At 45.8% G+C, this 18,525-nt stretch overlaps 9 non-coding genes across 9 annotated transcripts; all 9 read right to left on the minus strand.

Annotated features, from left to right (window-relative positions):
- Positions 1-1,565: 1,565 nt before the first annotated feature.
- On the minus strand, positions 1,566-1,639 carry trnai-aau (transfer RNA isoleucine (anticodon AAU)). The gene has a single exon. It is a non-coding gene; the product is annotated as a tRNA-Ile (tRNA).
- A 2,012-nt stretch (positions 1,640-3,651) lies between these two features.
- On the minus strand, positions 3,652-3,725 carry trnai-aau (transfer RNA isoleucine (anticodon AAU)). The gene has a single exon. It is a non-coding gene; the product is annotated as a tRNA-Ile (tRNA).
- A 2,013-nt stretch (positions 3,726-5,738) lies between these two features.
- Positions 5,739-5,812, minus strand: trnai-aau (transfer RNA isoleucine (anticodon AAU)). Its single transcript has one exon. It is a non-coding gene; the product is annotated as a tRNA-Ile (tRNA).
- Positions 5,813-7,825: 2,013 nt separating this feature from the next.
- trnai-aau (transfer RNA isoleucine (anticodon AAU)) lies at positions 7,826-7,899 on the minus strand. The gene has a single exon. It is a non-coding gene; the product is annotated as a tRNA-Ile (tRNA).
- Positions 7,900-9,912: 2,013 nt separating this feature from the next.
- On the minus strand, positions 9,913-9,986 carry trnav-aac (transfer RNA valine (anticodon AAC)). Its single transcript has one exon. It is a non-coding gene; the product is annotated as a tRNA-Val (tRNA).
- A 2,012-nt stretch (positions 9,987-11,998) lies between these two features.
- trnav-aac (transfer RNA valine (anticodon AAC)) lies at positions 11,999-12,072 on the minus strand. Its single transcript has one exon. It is a non-coding gene; the product is annotated as a tRNA-Val (tRNA).
- A 2,013-nt stretch (positions 12,073-14,085) lies between these two features.
- Positions 14,086-14,159, minus strand: trnav-aac (transfer RNA valine (anticodon AAC)). The gene has a single exon. It is a non-coding gene; the product is annotated as a tRNA-Val (tRNA).
- Positions 14,160-16,171: 2,012 nt separating this feature from the next.
- Positions 16,172-16,245, minus strand: trnav-aac (transfer RNA valine (anticodon AAC)). The gene has a single exon. It is a non-coding gene; the product is annotated as a tRNA-Val (tRNA).
- Positions 16,246-18,258: 2,013 nt separating this feature from the next.
- Positions 18,259-18,332, minus strand: trnai-aau (transfer RNA isoleucine (anticodon AAU)). The gene has a single exon. It is a non-coding gene; the product is annotated as a tRNA-Ile (tRNA).
- Positions 18,333-18,525: the final 193 nt, after the last annotated feature.

Below are 18,525 nucleotides of genomic sequence, written 5' to 3' on the forward strand. Positions count from 1 at the left end.
GGTGTCAGCAACAGCTTAGAAGTCAATTGCACGTTTTGCTCAATGACTCATGTTGCTTATGCAATCTTCGTTTGACAGCAAGTTATCAGGCCTTCCTGCAGAGTTTGTCAGCGACAGGTCAGCTGCTAAAACGATTGCTTCAGACAGCATGCTACACCCTACATTTGAAAATGGAAAAGGTGCAAACGTTTACAGGCTGAACACTCGCTCACGATTTCGCCTGGCGCGTCAGAGGCTGGGAGCTGATCTTACGGAGGTTTTTCAATCATGAGGGGAATGAATCGGGTAAATAGACAAGTTCCTTTCGCTCAGGTGGGGCAGTTCAGAACTAGAGGGTATAAATCTGGTGTGGGAGGGTGAGAATTCGAAAGGCAGTGAGGGGCAACGGCTGCACGCAGAGGGTGGTGCGTTTCTGGAATAAGTTACCAGTCGAGCTGGTGATGGATGGTATAATTCCAATACTGTTCAGGAATCTGGACGTGTACTTGAATAGGAAGGGTTGAGAGAGAAATGGGTCAAGTGCATGCAATCGCGACTGGATGAGTTGAGGATATCTGTTCGGAATGGACGAGTGCGACCGAAGACTGTGTTTTCAGTGCTGTCCACATCTAATGGCTCTATGATAGTGCAGGTGAAATGTTAAAAAAGATAAATAAAAAAACGAAGTAAAATTGTCTGAAGTTGTTGAATTCAAACAACTTCAGGTAATTTTATTTCAATTATTTTATTTATCTTTTTTAGTTGTGTTTTTTTTGCCACTGTTCTGTACCTCTTATTTCTTGACTGTCTCTCTTTCTCTCGCTCCCCACTCTCTCAATACCTTTTGCCTCTCCTCTTCCCGCTTTGCTACCCTTCTCCCCTGTTTTCCATTTTGTCTCTGCTTCACCCATCCCTCACTTATTTTGTCACATAGCGCTGGCTTCAGCCTGGGTCATTCACGCCTCTTAATCTCCCTTTAATCTCTCCATGCACTGTCATTATCACCTTTGCATCTGGAGCCTTGACTCACCTCCTCTCAGCGTGGTAGAAACAGCTCCATAATACTCCCCCTTTGTTTTTATCTTTATCTTTAATCAGTTAGACTCGAAACGTCAGCTCTTTTCTCTCCTTGCAGATGGTGCCAGACCTGCTGAGATTTTCCAGCATTTTCTCTTTTGGTTTCAGATCCCAGCATCCGCAGTAATTTGCTTTTATTAATGGCTCTATGGTATTGCTGGTGATATGATAACTCCAGTGTCGATGCATGAGAGGTGAGCAAGCGAACGAATTGCCTCTGGAAGTCGTGTGACGAGTATTAACAGAGATCCAGGAAAATAACACGAACGAATTGAAGCCTGAACTCTGGTTCTCCTCCGAGACTGTGCCAGGTCTGCCGAATACTGCACAATGTTTTGCATTTGTTGGCGAAAACAACTGAGACTGGTTGTTTTGCTGCCGACACATCCACCCAGTCAGGCGATCAAGTCCTGCGTCTATCCCTGTCAAATGTTTTATTGCGAAGGTGGCGCTTCCGGCTTGGTGGAGCACGTCGTTTGGAAACACAGCAACCGCACAAGCGCTGCATGTGGTCAGTGTGGGGATCGAACCCACGACCTTGGCGTTATTAGCACCACGCTCTAACCAGCTGAGCTAACCGACCAACGCTGGCAGCTCAGCGAGAGCAAATGCCTATATTGCCAGTGCCCACAACCACGGCTGCTCTGCATTTTCTGCTTCTCATCGATCGCACGATAGTCTGAAGTATTTCCTTTCGTTGCAAAGCTTTTCAACAAAAAAAAACATTTACTTTTCCGAACGCGCATACTCGAGTTAACCATTTGCTCTGATATCTAAAAATAAGCACAACGTCCGGACGCATGCAATTTCAATCGCAACGCCACCAGCTCAGCTGCAGCTTCTCACGTTGACAAATTTCGTCTGGAGAACCGTACCTTCAACGATCGCTCACTGTTCTTCTGGATACTCACAGACCTTTGGAGTCAGGGTTATGTGCTGCTGATTAACTGCTACGAACCTTATGCCAAATGCATTGGAATTGTAATCTATCAGTGAGGTTCTTTCTGCTCCCGAACGACGCAGTTGCTTTGGTGTCAGCAACAGCTTAGAAGTCAATTGCACGTTTTGCTCAATGACTCATGTTGCTTATGCAATCTTCGTTTGACAGCAAGTTATCAGGCCTTCCTGCAGAGTTTGTCAGCCACAGGTCAGCTGCTAAAACGATTGCTTCAGACAGCATGCTACACCCTACATTTGAAAATGGAAAAGGTGCAAACGTTTACAGGCTGAACACTCGCTCACGATTTCGCCTGGCGCGTCAGAGGCTGGGAGCTGATCTTACGGAGGTTTTTCAATCATGAGGGGAATGAATCGGGTAAATAGACAAGTTCCTTTCGCTCAGGTGGGGCAGTTCAGAACTAGAGGGTATAAATCTGGTGTGGGAGGGTGAGAATTCGAAAGGCAGTGAGGGGCAACGGCTGCACGCAGAGGGTGGTGCGTTTCTGGAATAAGTTACCAGTCGAGCTGGTGATGGATGGTATAATTCCAATACTGTTCAGGAATCTGGACGTGTACTTGAATAGGAAGGGTTGAGAGAGAAATGGGTCAAGTGCATGCAATCACGACTGGATGAGTTGAGGATATCTGTTCGGAATGGACGAGTGCGACCGAAGACTGTGTTTTCAGTGCTGTCCACATCTAATGGCTCTATGATAGTGCAGGTGAAATGTTAAAAAAGATAAATAAAAAAACGAAGTAAAATTGTCTGAAGTTGTTGAATTCAAACAACTTCAGGTAATTTTATTTCAATTATTTTATTTATCTTTTTTAGTTGTGTTTTTTTTGCCACTGTTCTGTACCTCGTATTTCTTGACTGTCTCTCTTTCTCTCGCTCCCCACTCTCTCAATACCTTTTGCCTCTCCTCTTCCCGCTTTGCTACCCTTCTCCCATGTTTTCCATTTTGTCTCTGCTTCACCCATCCCTCACTTATTTTGTCACATAGCGCTGGCTTCAGCCTGGGTCATTCACGCCTCTTAATCTCCCTTTAATCTCTCCATGCACTGTCATTATCACCTTTGCATCTGGAGCCTTGACTCACCTCCTCTCAGCGTGGTAGAAACAGCTCCATAATACTCCCCCTTTGTTTTTATCTTTATCTTTAATCAGTTAGACTCGAAACGTCAGCTCTTTTCTCTCCTTGCAGATGGTGCCAGACCTGCTGAGATTTTCCAGCATTTTCTCTTTTGGTTTCAGATCCCAGCATCCGCAGTAATTTGCTTTTATTAATGGCTCTATGGTATTGCTGGTGATATGATAACTCCAGTGTCGATGCATGAGAGGTGAGCAAGCGAACGAATTGCCTCTGGAAGTCGTGTGACGAGTATTAACAGAGATCCAGGAAAATAACACCAACGAATTGAAGCCTGAACTCTGGTTCTCCTCCGAGACTGTGCCAGGTCTGCCTAATACTGCACAATGTTTTGCATTTGTTGGCGAAAACAACTGAGACTGGTTGTTTTGCTGCCGACACATCCACCCAGTCAGGCGATCAAGTCCTGCGTCTATCACTGTCAAATCTTTTATTGCGAAGGTGGCGCTTCAGGCTTGGTGGAGCACGTCGTTTGGAAACACAGCAACCGCACAAGCGCTGCATGTGGTCAGTGTGGGGATCGAACCCACGACCTTGGCGTTATTAGCACCACGCTCTAACCAGCTGAGCTAACCGACCAACGCTGGCAGCTCAGCGAGAGCAAATGCCTATATTGCCGGTGCCCACAACCACGGCTGCTCTGCATTTTCTGCTTCTCATCGATCGCACGATAGTCTGAAGTATTTCCTTTCGTTGCAAAGCTTTTCAACAAAAAAAAACATTTACTTTTCCGAACGCGCATACTCGAGTTAACCATTTGCTCTGATATCTAAAAATAAGCACAATGTCCGGACGCATGCAATTTCAATCGCAACGCCACCAGCTCAGCTGCAGCTTCTCACGTTGACAAATTTCGTCTGGAGAACCGTACCTTCAACGATCGCTCACTGTTCTTCTGGATACTCACAGACCTTTGGAGTCAGGGTTATGTGCTGCTGATTAACTGCTACGAACCTTATGCCAAATGCATTGGAATTGTAATCTATCAGTGAGGTTCTTTCTGCTCCCGAACGACGCAGTTGCTTTGGTGTCAGCAACAGCTTAGAAGTCAATTGCACGTTTTGCTCAATGACTCATGTTGCTTATGCAATCTTCGTTTGACAGCAAGTTATCAGGCCTTCCTGCAGAGTTTGTCAGCCACAGGTCAGCTGCTAAAACGATTGCTTCAGACAGCATGCTACACCCTACATTTGAAAATGGAAAAGGTGCAAACGTTTACAGGCTGAACACTCGCTCACGATTTCGCCTGGCGCGTCAGAGGCTGGGAGCTGATCTTACGGAGGTTTTTCAATCATGAGGGGAATGAATCGGGTAAATAGACAAGTTCCTTTCGCTCAGGTGGGGCAGTTCAGAACTAGAGGGTATAAATCTGGTGTGGGAGGGTGAGAATTCGAAAGGCAGTGAGGGGCAACGGCTGCACGCAGAGGGTGGTGCGTTTCTGGAATAAGTTACCAGTCGAGCTGGTGATGGATGGTATAATTCCAATACTGTTAAGGAATCTGGACGTGTACTTGAATAGGAAGGGTTGAGAGAGAAATGGGTCAAGTGCATGCAATCGCGACTGGATGAGTTGAGGATATCTGTTCGGAATGGACGAGTGCGACCGAAGACTGTGTTTTCAGTGCTGTCCACATCTAATGGCTCTATGATAGTGCAGGTGAAATGTTAAAAAAGATAAATTAAAAAACGAAGTAAAATTGTCTGAAGTTGTTGAATTCAAACAACTTCAGGTAATTTTATTTCAATTATTTTATTTATCTTTTTTAGTTGTGTTTTTTTTGCCACTGTTCTGTACCTCTTATTTCTTGACTGTCTCTCTTTCTCTCGCTCCCCACTCTCTCAATACCTTTTTCCTCTCCTCTTCCCGCTTTGCTACCCTTCTCCCCTGTTTTCCATTTTGTCTCTGCTTCACCCATCCCTCACTTATTTTGTCACATAGCGCTGGCTTCAGCCTGGGTCATTCACGCCTCTTAATCTCCCTTTAATCTCTCCATGCACTGTCATTATCACCTTTGCATCTGGAGCCTTGACTCACCTCCTCTCAGCGTGGTAGAAACAGCTCCATAATACTCCCCCTTTGTTTTTATCTTTATCTTTAATCAGTTAGACTCGAAACGTCAGCTCTTTTCTCTCCTTGCAGATGGTGCCAGACCTGCTGAGATTTTCCAGCATTTTCTCTTTTGGTTTCAGATCCCAGCATCCGCAGTAATTTGCTTTTATTAATGGCTCTATGGTATTGCTGGTGATATGATAACTCCAGTGTCGATGCATGAGAGGTGAGCAAGCGAACGAATTGCCTCTGGAAGTCGTGTGACGAGTATTAACAGAGATCCAGGAAAATAACACCAACGAATTGAAGCCTGAACTCTGGTTCTCCTCCGAGACTGTGCCAGGTCTGCCTAATACTGCACAATGTTTTGCATTTGTTGGCGAAAACAACTGAGACTGGTTGTTTTGCTGCCGACACATCCACCCAGTCAGGCGATCAAGTCGCGCGTCTATCCCTGTCAAATCTTTTATTGCCAAAGGTGGCGCTTCCGGCTTGGTGGAGCACGTCGTTTGGAAACACAGCAACCGCACAAGCGCTGCATGTGGTCAGTGTGGGGATCGAACCCACGACCTTGGCGTTATTAGCACCACGCTCTAACCAGCTGAGCTAACCGACCAACGCTGGCAGCTCAGCGAGAGCAAATGCCTATATTGCCGGTGCCCACAACCACGGCTGCTCTGCATTTTCTGCTTCTCATCGATCGCACGATAGTCTGAAGTATTTCCTTTCGTTGCAAAGCTTTTCAACAAAAAAAAACATTTACTTTTCCGAACGCGCATACTCGAGTTAACCATTTGCTCTGATATCTAAAAATAAGCACAATGTCCGGACGCATGCAATTTCAATCGCAACGCCACCAGCTCAGCTGCAGCTTCTCACGTTGACAAATTTCGTCTGGAGAACCGTACCTTCAACGATCGCTCACTGTTCTTCTGGATACTCACAGACCTTTGGAGTCAGGGTTATGTGCTGCTGATTAACTGCTACGAACCTTATGCCAAATGCATTGGAATTGTAATCTATCAGTGAGGTTCTTTCTGCTCCCGAACGACGCAGTTGCTTTGGTGTCAGCAACAGCTTAGAAGTCAATTGCACGTTTTGCTCAATGACTCATGTTGCTTATGCAATCTTCGTTTGACAGCAAGTTATCAGGCCTTCCTGCAGAGTTTGTCAGCCACAGGTCAGCTGCTAAAACGATTGCTTCAGACAGCATGCTACACCCTACATTTGAAAATGGAAAAGGTGCAAACGTTTACAGGCTGAACACTCGCTCACGATTTCGCCTGGCGCGTCAGAGGCTGGGAGCTGATCTTACGGAGGTTTTTCAATCATGAGGGGAATGAATCGGGTAAATAGACAAGTTCCTTTCGCTCAGGTGGGGCAGTTCAGAACTAGAGGGTATAAATCTGGTGTGGGAGGGTGAGAATTCGAAAGGCAGTGAGGGGCAACGGCTGCACGCAGAGGGTGGTGCGTTTCTGGAGTAAGTTACCAGTCGAGCTGGTGATGGATGGTATAATTCCAATACTGTTAAGGAATCTGGACGTGTACTTGAATAGGAAGGGTTGAGAGAGAAATGGGTCAAGTGCATGCAATCGCGACTGGATGAGTTGAGGATATCTGTTCGGAATGGACGAGTGCGACCGAAGACTGTGTTTTCAGTGCTGTCCACATCTAATGGCTCTATGATAGTGCAGGTGAAATGTTAAAAAAGATAAATAAAAAAACGAAGTAAAATTGTCTGAAGTTGTTGAATTCAAACAACTTCAGGTAATTTTATTTCAATTATTTTATTTATCTTTTTTAGTTGTGTTTTTTTTGCCACTGTTCTGTACCTCTTATTTCTTGACTGTCTCTCTTTCTCTCGCTCCCCACTCTCTCAATACCTTTTTCCTCTCCTCTTCCCGCTTTGCTACCCTTCTCCCCTGTTTTCCATTTTGTCTCTGCTTCACCCATCCCTCACTTATTTTGTCACATAGCGCTGGCTTCAGCCTGGGTCATTCACGCCTCTTAATCTCCCTTTAATCTCTCCATGCACTGTCATTATCACCTTTGCATCTGGAGCCTTGACTCACCTCCTCTCAGCGTGGTAGAAACAGCTCCATAATACTCCCCCTTTGTTTTTATCTTTATCTTTAATCAGTTAGACTCGAAACGTCAGCTCTTTTCTCTCCTTGCAGATGGTGCCAGACCTGCTGAGATTTTCCAGCATTTTCTCTTTTGGTTTCAGATCCCAGCATCCGCAGTAATTTGCTTTTATTAATGGCTCTATGGTATTGCTGGTGATATGATAACTCCAGTGTCGATGCATGAGAGGTGAGCAAGCGAACGAATTGCCTCTGGAAGTCGTGTGACGAGTATTAACAGAGATCCAGGAAAATAACACGAAAGAATTGAAGCCTGAACTCTGGTTCTCCTCCGAGACTGTGCCAGGTCTGCCTAATACTGCACAATGTTTTGCATTTGTTGGCGAAAACAACTGAGACTGGTTGTTTTGCTGCCGACACATCCACCCAGTCAGGCGATCAAGTCGCGCGTCTATCCCTGTCAAATCTTTTATTGCCAAAGGTGGCGCTTCCGGCTTGGTGGAGCACGTCGTTTGGAAACACAGCAACCGCACAAGCGCTGCATGTGGTCAGTGTGGGGATCGAACCCACGACCTTGGCGTTATTAGCACCACGCTCTAACCAGCTGAGCTAACCGACCAACGCTGGCAGCTCAGCGAGAGCAAATGCCTATATTGCCGGTGCCCACAACCACGGCTGCTCTGCATTTTCTGCTTCTCATCGATCGCACGATAGTCTGAAGTATTTCCTTTCGTTGCAAAGCTTTTCAACAAAAAAAAAACATTTACTTTTCCGAACGCGCATACTCGAGTTAACCATTTGCTCTGATATCTAAAAATAAGCACAATGTCCGGACGCATGCAATTTCAATCGCAACGCCACCAGCTCAGCTGCAGCTTCTCACGTTGACAAATTTCGTCTGGAGAACCGTACCTTCAACGATCGCTCACTGTTCTTCTGGATACTCTCAGACCTTTGGAGTCAGGGTTATGTGCTGCTGATTAACTGCTACGAACCTTATGCCAAATGCATTGGAATTGTAATCTATCAGTGAGGTTCTTTCTGCTCCCGAACGACGCAGTTGCTTTGGTGTCAGCAACAGCTTAGAAGTCAATTGCACGTTTTGCTCAATGACTCATGTTGCTTATGCAATCTTCGTTTGACAGCAAGTTATCAGGCCTTCCTGCAGAGTTTGTCAGCCACAGGTCAGCTGCTAAAACGATTGCTTCAGACAGCATGCTACACCCTACATTTGAAAATGGAAAAGGTGCAAACGTTTACAGGCTGAACACTCGCTCACGATTTCGCCTGGCGCGTCAGAGGCTGGGAGCTGATCTTACGGAGGTTTTTCAATCATGAGGGGAATGAATCGGGTAAATAGACAAGTTCCTTTCGCTCAGGTGGGGCAGTTCAGAACTAGAGGGTATAAATCTGGTGTGGGAGGGTGAGAATTCGAAAGGCAGTGAGGGGCAACGGCTGCACGCAGAGGGTGGTGCGTTTCTGGAATAAGTTACCAGTCGAGCTGGTGATGGATGGTATAATTCCAATACTGTTAAGGAATCTGGACGTGTACTTGAATAGGAAGGGTTGAGAGAGAAATGGGTCAAGTGCATGCAATCGCGACTGGATGAGTTGAGGATATCTGTTCGGAATGGACGAGTGCGACCGAAGACTGTGTTTTCAGTGCTGTCCACATCTAATGGCTCTATGATAGTGCAGGTGAAATGTTAAAAAAGATAAATAAAAAAACGAAGTAAAATTGTCTGAAGTTGTTGAATTCAAACAACTTCAGGTAATTTTATTTCAATTATTTTATTTATCTTTTTTAGTTGTGTTTTTTTTGCCACTGTTCTGTACCTCTTATTTCTTGACTGTCTCTCTTTCTCTCGCTCCCCACTCTCTCAATACCTTTTGCCTCTCCTCTTCCCGCTTTGCTACCCTTCTCCCATGTTTTCCATTTTGTCTCTGCTTCACCCATCCCTCACTTATTTTGTCACATAGCGCTGGCTTCAGCCTGGGTCATTCACGCCTCTTAATCTCCCTTTAATCTCTCCATGCACTGTCATTATCACCTTTGCATCTGGAGCCTTGACTCACCTCCTCTCAGCGTGGTAGAAACAGCTCCATAATACTCCCCCTTTGTTTTTATCTTTATCTTTAATCAGTTAGACTCGAAACGTCAGCTCTTTTCTCTCCTTGCAGATGGTGCCAGACCTGCTGAGATTTTCCAGCATTTTCTCTTTTGGTTTCAGATCCCAGCATCCGCAGTAATTTGCTTTTATTAATGGCTCTATGGTATTGCTGGTGATATGATAACTCCAGTGTCGATGCATGAGAGGTGAGCAAGCGAACGAATTGCCTCTGGAAGTCGTGTGACGAGTATTAACAGAGATCCAGGAAAATAACACCAACGAATTGAAGCCTGAACTCTGGTTCTCCTCCGAGACTGTGCCAGGTCTGCCTAATACTGCACAATGTTTTGCATTTGTTGGCGAAAACAACTGAGACTGGTTGTTTTGCTGCCGACACATCCACCCAGTCAGGCGATCAAGTCCCGCGTCTATCCCTGTCAAATGTTTTATTGCGAAGGTGGCGCTTCCGGCTTGGTGGAGCACGTCGTTTGGAAACACAGCAACCGCACAAGCGCTGCATGTGGTCAGTGTGGGGATCGAACCCACGACCTTGGCGTTGTTAGCACCACGCTCTAACCAGCTGAGCTAACCGACCAACGCTGGCAGCTCAGCGAGAGCAAATGCCTATATTGCCGGTGCCCACAACCACGGCTGCTCTGCATTTTCTGCTTCTCATCGATCGCACGATAGTCTGAAGTATTTCCTTTCGTTGCAAAGCTTTTCAACAAAAAAAAACATTTACTTTTCCGAACGCGCATACTCGAGTTAACCATTTGCTCTGATATCTAAAAATAAGCACAATGTCCGGACGCATGCAATTTCAATCGCAACGCCACCAGCTCAGCTGCAGCTTCTCACGTTGACAAATTTCGTCTGGAGAACCGTACCTTCAACGATCGCTCACTGTTCTTCTGGATACTCACAGACCTTTGGAGTCAGGGTTATGTGCTGCTGATTAACTGCTACGAACCTTATGCCAAATGCATTGGAATTGTAATCTATCAGTGAGGTTCTTTCTGCTCCCGAACGACGCAGTTGCTTTGGTGTCAGCAACAGCTTAGAAGTCAATTGCACGTTTTGCTCAATGACTCATGTTGCTTATGCAATCTTCGTTTGACAGCAAGTTATCAGGCCTTCCTGCAGAGTTTGTCAGCCACAGGTCAGCTGCTAAAACGATTGCTTCAGACAGCATGCTACACCCTACATTTGAAAATGGAAAAGGTGCAAACGTTTACAGGCTGAACACTCGCTCACGATTTCGCCTGGCGCGTCAGAGGCTGGGAGCTGATCTTACGGAGGTTTTTCAATCATGAGGGGAATGAATCGGGTAAATAGACAAGTTCCTTTCGCTCAGGTGGGGCAGTTCAGAACTAGAGGGTATAAATCTGGTGTGGGAGGGTGAGAATTCGAAAGGCAGTGAGGGGCAACGGCTGCACGCAGAGGGTGGTGCGTTTCTGGAATAAGTTACCAGTCGAGCTGGTGATGGATGGTATAATTCCAATACTGTTAAGGAATCTGGACGTGTACTTGAATAGGAAGGGTTGAGAGAGAAATGGGTCAAGTGCATGCAATCGCGACTGGATGAGTTGAGGATATCTGTTCGGAATGGACGAGTGCGACCGAAGACTGTGTTTTCAGTGCTGTCCACATCTAATGGCTCTATGATAGTGCAGGTGAAATGTTAAAAAAGATAAATAAAAAAACGAAGTAAAATTGTCTGAAGTTGTTGAATTCAAACAACTTCAGGTAATTTTATTTCAATTATTTTATTTATCTTTTTTAGTTGTGTTTTTTTTGCCACTGTTCTGTACCTCTTATTTCTTGACTGTCTCTCTTTCTCTCGCTCCCCACTCTCTCAATACCTTTTGCCTCTCCTCTTCCCGCTTTGCTACCCTTCTCCCCTGTTTTCCATTTTGTCTCTGCTTCACCCATCCCTCACTTATTTTGTCACATAGCGCTGGCTTCAGCCTGGGTCATTCACGCCTCTTAATCTCCCTTTAATCTCTCCATGCACTGTCATTATCACCTTTGCATCTGGAGCCTTGACTCACCTCCTCTCAGCGTGGTAGAAACAGCTCCATAATACTCCCCCTTTGTTTTTATCTTTGTCTTTAATCAGTTAGACTCGAAACGTCAGCTCTTTTCTCTCCTTGCAGATGGTGCCAGACCTGCTGAGATTTTCCAGCATTTTCTCTTTTGGTTTCAGATCCCAGCATCCGCAGTAATTTGCTTTTATTAATGGCTCTATGGTATTGCTGGTGATATGATAACTCCAGTGTCGATGCATGAGAGGTGAGCAAGCGAACGAATTGCCTCTGGAAGTCGTGTGACGAGTATTAACAGAGATCCAGGAAAATAGCACCAACGAATTGAAGCCTGAACTCTGGTTCTCCTCCGAGACTGTGCCAGGTCTGCCTAATACTGCACAATGTTTTGCATTTGTTGGCGAAAACAACTGAGACTGGTTGTTTTGCTGCCGACACATCCACCCAGTCAGGCGATCAAGTCCCGCGTCTATCCCTGTCAAATGTTTTATTGCGAAGGTGGCGCTTCCGGCTTGGTGGAGCACGTCGTTTGGAAACACAGCAACCGCACAAGCGCTGCATGTGGTCAGTGTGGGGATCGAACCCACGACCTTGGCGTTGTTAGCACCACGCTCTAACCAGCTGAGCTAACCGACCAACGCTGGCAGCTCAGCGAGAGCAAATGCCTATATTGCCGGTGCCCACAACCACGGCTGCTCTGCATTTTCTGCTTCTCATCGATCGCACGATAGTCTGAAGTATTTCCTTTCGTTGCAAAGCTTTTCAACAAAAAAAAAACATTTACTTTTCCGAACGCGCATACTCGAGTTAACCATTTGCTCTGATATCTAAAAATAAGCACAATGCCCGGACGCATGCAATTTCAATCGCAACGCCACCAGCTCAGCTGCAGCTTCTCACGTTGACAAATTTCGTCTGGAGAACCGTACCTTCAACGATCGCTCACTGTTCTTCTGGATACTCACAGACCTTTGGAGTCAGGGTTATGTGCTGCTGATTAACTGCTACGAACCTTATGCCAAATGCATTGGAATTGTAATCTATCAGTGAGGTTCTTTCTGCTCCCGAACGACGCAGTTGCTTTGGTGTCAGCAACAGCTTAGAAGTCAATTGCACGTTTTGCTCAATGACTCATGTTGCTTATGCAATCTTCGTTTGACAGCAAGTTATCAGGCCTTCCTGCAGAGTTTGTCAGCCACAGGTCAGCTGCTAAAACGATTGCTTCAGACAGCATGCTACACCCTACATTTGAAAATGGAAAAGGTGCAAACGTTTACAGGCTGAACACTCGCTCACGATTTCGCCTGGCGCGTCAGAGGCTGGGAGCTGATCTTACGGAGGTTTTTCAATCATGAGGGGAATGAATCGGGTAAATAGACAAGTTCCTTTCGCTCAGGTGGGGCAGTTCAGAACTAGAGGGTATAAATCTGGTGTGGGAGGGTGAGAATTCGAAAGGCAGTGAGGGGCAACGGCTGCACGCAGAGGGTGGTGCGTTTCTGGAATAAGTTACCAGTCGAGCTGGTGATGGATGGTATAATTCCAATACTGTTAAGGAATCTGGACGTGTACTTGAATAGGAAGGGTTGAGAGAGAAATGGGTCAAGTGCATGCAATCGCGACTGGATGAGTTGAGGATATCTGTTCGGAATGGACGAGTGCGACCGAAGACTGTGTTTTCAGTGCTGTCCACATCTAATGGCTCTATGATAGTGCAGGTGAAATGTTAAAAAAGATAAATAAAAAAACGAAGTAAAATTGTCTGAAGTTGTTGAATTCAAACAACTTCAGGTAATTTTATTTCAATTATTTTATTTATCTTTTTTAGTTGTGTTTTTTTTGCCACTGTTCTGTACCTCTTATTTCTTGACTGTCTCTCTTTCTCTCGCTCCCCACTCTCTCAATACCTTTTGCCTCTCCTCTTCCCGCTTTGCTACCCTTCTCCCATGTTTTCCATTTTGTCTCTGCTTCACCCATCCCTCACTTATTTTGTCACATAGCGCTGGCTTCAGCCTGGGTCATTCACGCCTCTTAATCTCCCTTTAATCTCTCCATGCACTGTCATTATCACCTTTGCATCTGGAGCCTTGACTCACCTCCTCTCAGCGTGGTAGAAACAGCTCCATAATACTCCCCCTTTGTTTTTATCTTTATCTTTAATCAGTTGGACTCGAAACGTCAGCTCTTTTCTCTCCTTGCAGATGGTGCCAGACCTGCTGAGATTTTCCAGCATTTTCTCTTTTGGTTTCAGATCCCAGCATCCGCAGTAATTTGCTTTTATTAATGGCTCTATGGTATTGCTGGTGATATGATAACTCCAGTGTCGATGCATGAGAGGTGAGCAAGCGAACGAATTGCCTCTGGAAGTCGTGTGACGAGTATTAACAGAGATCCAGGAAAATAACACGAACGAATTGAAGCCTGAACTCTGGTTCTCCTCCGAGACTGTGCCAGGTCTGCCTAATACTGCACAATGTTTTGCATTTGTTGGCGAAAACAACTGAGACTGGTTGTTTTGCTGCCGACACATCCACCCAGTCAGGCGATCAAGTCCCGCGTCTATCCCTGTCAAATGTTTTATTGCGAAGGTGGCGCTTCCGGCTTGGTGGAGCACGTCGTTTGGAAACACAGCAACCGCACAAGCGCTGCATGTGGTCAGTGTGGGGATCGAACCCACGACCTTGGCGTTGTTAGCACCACGCTCTAACCAGCTGAGCTAACCGACCAACGCTGGCAGCTCAGCGAGAGCAAATGCCTATATTGCCGGTGCCCACAACCACGGCTGCTCTGCATTTTCTGCTTCTCATCGATCGCACGATAGTCTGAAGTATTTCCTTTCGTTGCAAAGCTTTTCAACAAAAAAAAACATTTACTTTTCCGAACGCGCATACTCGAGTTAACCATTTGCTCTGATATCTAAAAATAAGCACAATGTCCGGACGCATGCAATTTCAATCGCAACGCCACCAGCTCAGCTGCAGCTTCTCACGTTGACAAATTTCGTCTGGAGAACCGTACCTTCAACGATCGCTCACTGTTCTTCTGGATACTCACAGACCTTTGGAGTCAGGGTTATGTGCTGCTGATTAACTGCTACGAACCTTATGCCAAATGCATTGGAATTGTAATCTATCAGTGAGGTTCTTTCTGCTCCCGAACGACGCAGTTGCTTTGGTGTCAGCAACAGCTTAGAAGTCAATTGCACGTTTTGCTCAATGACTCATGTTGCTTATGCAATCTTCGTTTGACAGCAAGTTATCAGGCCTTCCTGCAGAGTTTGTCAGCCACAGGTCAGCTGCTAAAACGATTGCTTCAGACAGCATGCTACACCCTACATTTGAAAATGGAAAAGGTGCAAACGTTTACAGGCTGAACACTCGCTCACGATTTCGCCTGGCGCGTCAGAGGCTGGGAGCTGATCTTACGGAGGTTTTTCAATCATGAGGGGAATGAATCGGGTAAATAGACAAGTTCCTTTCGCTCAGGTGGGGCAGTTCAGAACTAGAGGGTATAAATCTGGTGTGGGAGGGTGAGAATTCGAAAGGCAGTGAGGGGCAACGGCTGCACGCAGAGGGTGGTGCGTTTCTGGAATAAGTTACCAGTCGAGCTGGTGATGGATGGTATAATTCCAATACTGTTAAGGAATCTGGACGTGTACTTGAATAGGAAGGGTTGAGAGAGAAATGGGTCAAGTGCATGCAATCGCGACTGGATGAGTTGAGGATATCTGTTCGGAATGGACGAGTGCGACCGAAGACTGTGTTTTCAGTGCTGTCCACATCTAATGGCTCTATGATAGTGCAGGTGAAATGTTAAAAAAGATAAATAAAAAAACGAAGTAAAATTGTCTGAAGTTGTTGAATTCAAACAACTTCAGGTAATTTTATTTCAATTATTTTATTTATCTTTTTTAGTTGTGTTTTTTTTGCCACTGTTCTGTACCTCTTATTTCTTGACTGTCTCTCTTTCTCTCGCTCCCCACTCTCTCAATACCTTTTGCCTCTCCTCTTCCCGCTTTGCTACCCTTCTCCCCTGTTTTCCATTTTGTCTCTGCTTCACCCATCCCTCACTTATTTTGTCACATAGCGCTGGCTTCAGCCTGGGTCATTCACGCCTCTTAATCTCCCTTTAATCTCTCCATGCACTGTCATTATCACCTTTGCATCTGGAGCCTTGACTCACCTCCTCTCAGCGTGGTAGAAACAGCTCCATAATACTCCCCCTTTGTTTTTATCTTTGTCTTTAATCAGTTAGACTCGAAACGTCAGCTCTTTTCTCTCCTTGCAGATGGTGCCAGACCTGCTGAGATTTTCCAGCATTTTCTCTTTTGGTTTCAGATCCCAGCATCCGCAGTAATTTGCTTTTATTAATGGCTCTATGGTATTGCTGGTGATATGATAACTCCAGTGTCGATGCATGAGAGGTGAGCAAGCGAACGAATTGCCTCTGGAAGTCGTGTGACGAGTATTAACAGAGATCCAGGAAAATAGCACCAACGAATTGAAGCCTGAACTCTGGTTCTCCTCCGAGACTGTGCCAGGTCTGCCTAATACTGCACAATGTTTTGCATTTGTTGGCGAAAACAACTGAGACTGGTTGTTTTGCTGCCGACACATCCACCCAGTCAGGCGATCAAGTCCCGCGTCTATCCCTGTCAAATGTTTTATTGCGAAGGTGGCGCTTCAGGCTTGGTGGAGCACGTCGTTTGGAAACACAGCAACCGCACAAGCGCTGCATGTGGTCAGTGTGGGGATCGAACCCACGACCTTGGCGTTGTTAGCACCACGCTCTAACCAGCTGAGCTAACCGACCAACGCTGGCAGCTCAGCGAGAGCAAATGCCTATATTGCCGGTGCCCACAACCACGGCTGCTCTGCATTTTCTGCTTCTCATCGATCGCACGATAGTCTGAAGTATTTCCTTTCGTTGCAAAGCTTTTCAACAAAAAAAAAACATTTACTTTTCCGAACGCGCATACTCGAGTTAACCATTTGCTCTGATATCTAAAAATAAGCACAATGTCCGGACGCATGCAATTTCAATCGCAACGCCACCAGCTCAGCTGCAGCTTCTCACGTTGACAAATTTCGTCTGGAGAACCGTACCTTCAACGATCGCTCACTGTTCTTCTGGATACTCTCAGACCTTTGGAGTCAGGGTTATGTGCTGCTGATTAACTGCTACGAACCTTATGCCAAATGCATTGGAATTGTAATCTATCAGTGAGGTTCTTTCTGCTCCCGAACGACGCAGTTGCTTTGGTGTCAGCAACAGCTTAGAAGTCAATTGCACGTTTTGCTCAATGACTCATGTTGCTTATGCAATCTTCGTTTGACAGCAAGTTATCAGGCCTTCCTGCAGAGTTTGTCAGCCACAGGTCAGCTGCTAAAACGATTGCTTCAGACAGCATGCTACACCCTACATTTGAAAATGGAAAAGGTGCAAACGTTTACAGGCTGAACACTCGCTCACGATTTCGCCTGGCGCGTCAGAGGCTGGGAGCTGATCTTACGGAGGTTTTTCAATCATGAGGGGAATGAATCGGGTAAATAGACAAGTTCCTTTCGCTCAGGTGGGGCAGTTCAGAACTAGAGGGTATAAATCTGGTGTGGGAGGGTGAGAATTCGAAAGGCAGTGAGGGGCAACGGCTGCACGCAGAGGGTGGTGCGTTTCTGGAATAAGTTACCAGTCGAGCTGGTGATGGATGGTATAATTCCAATACTGTTAAGGAATCTGGACGTGTACTTGAATAGGAAGGGTTGAGAGAGAAATGGGTCAAGTGCATGCAATCGCGACTGGATGAGTTGAGGATATCTGTTCGGAATGGACGAGTGCGACCGAAGACTGTGTTTTCAGTGCTGTCCACATCTAATGGCTCTATGATAGTGCAGGTGAAATGTTAAAAAAGATAAATAAAAAAACGAAGTAAAATTGTCTGAAGTTGTTGAATTCAAACAACTTCAGGTAATTTTATTTCAATTATTTTATTTATCTTTTTTAGTTGTGTTTTTTTTGCCACTGTTCTGTACCTCTTATTTCTTGACTGTCTCTCTTTCTCTCGCTCCCCACTCTCTCAATACCTTTTGCCTCTCCTCTTCCCGCTTTGCTACCCTTCTCCCATGTTTTCCATTTTGTCTCTGCTTCACCCATCCCTCACTTATTTTGTCACATAGCGCTGGCTTCAGCCTGGGTCATTCACGCCTCTTAATCTCCCTTTAATCTCTCCATGCACTGTCATTATCACCTTTGCATCTGGAGCCTTGACTCACCTCCTCTCAGCGTGGTAGAAACAGCTCCATAATACTCCCCCTTTGTTTTTATCTTTATCTTTAATCAGTTAGACTCGAAACGTCAGCTCTTTTCTCTCCTTGCAGATGGTGCCAGACCTGCTGAGATTTTCCAGCATTTTCTCTTTTGGTTTCAGATCCCAGCATCCGCAGTAATTTGCTTTTATTAATGGCTCTATGGTATTGCTGGTGATATGATAACTCCAGTGTCGACGCATGAGAGGTGAGCAAGCGAACGAATTGCCTCTGGAAGTCGTGTGACGAGTATTAACAGAGATCCAGGAAAATAACACGAACGAATTGAAGCCTGAACTCTGGTTCTCCTCCGAGACTGTGCCAGGTCTGCCTAATACTGCACAATGTTTTGCATTTGTTGGCGAAAACAACTGAGACTGGTTGTTTTGCTGCCGACACATCCACCCAGTCAGGCGATCAAGTCCCGCGTCTATCCCTGTCAAATGTTTTATTGCGAAGGTGGCGCTTCCGGCTTGGTGGAGCACGTCGTTTGGAAACACAGCAACCGCACAAGCGCTGCATGTGGTCAGTGTGGGGATCGAACCTACGACCTTGGCGTTATTAGCACCACGCTCTAACCAGCTGAGCTAACCGACCAACGCTGGCAGCTCAGCGAGAGCAAATGCCTATATTGCCGGTGCCCACAACCACGGCTGCTCTGCATTTTCTGCTTCTCATCGATCGCACGATAGTCTGAAGTATTTCCTTTCGTTGCAAAGCTTTTCAACAAAAAAAAAACATTTACTTTTCCGAACGCGCATACTCGAGTTAACCATTTGCTCTGATATCT

Source organism: Chiloscyllium punctatum, chromosome 17, assembly GCF_047496795.1.
Source record: "Chiloscyllium punctatum isolate Juve2018m chromosome 17, sChiPun1.3, whole genome shotgun sequence".
Classification (NCBI taxonomy): domain Eukaryota; kingdom Metazoa; phylum Chordata; class Chondrichthyes; order Orectolobiformes; family Hemiscylliidae; genus Chiloscyllium; species Chiloscyllium punctatum.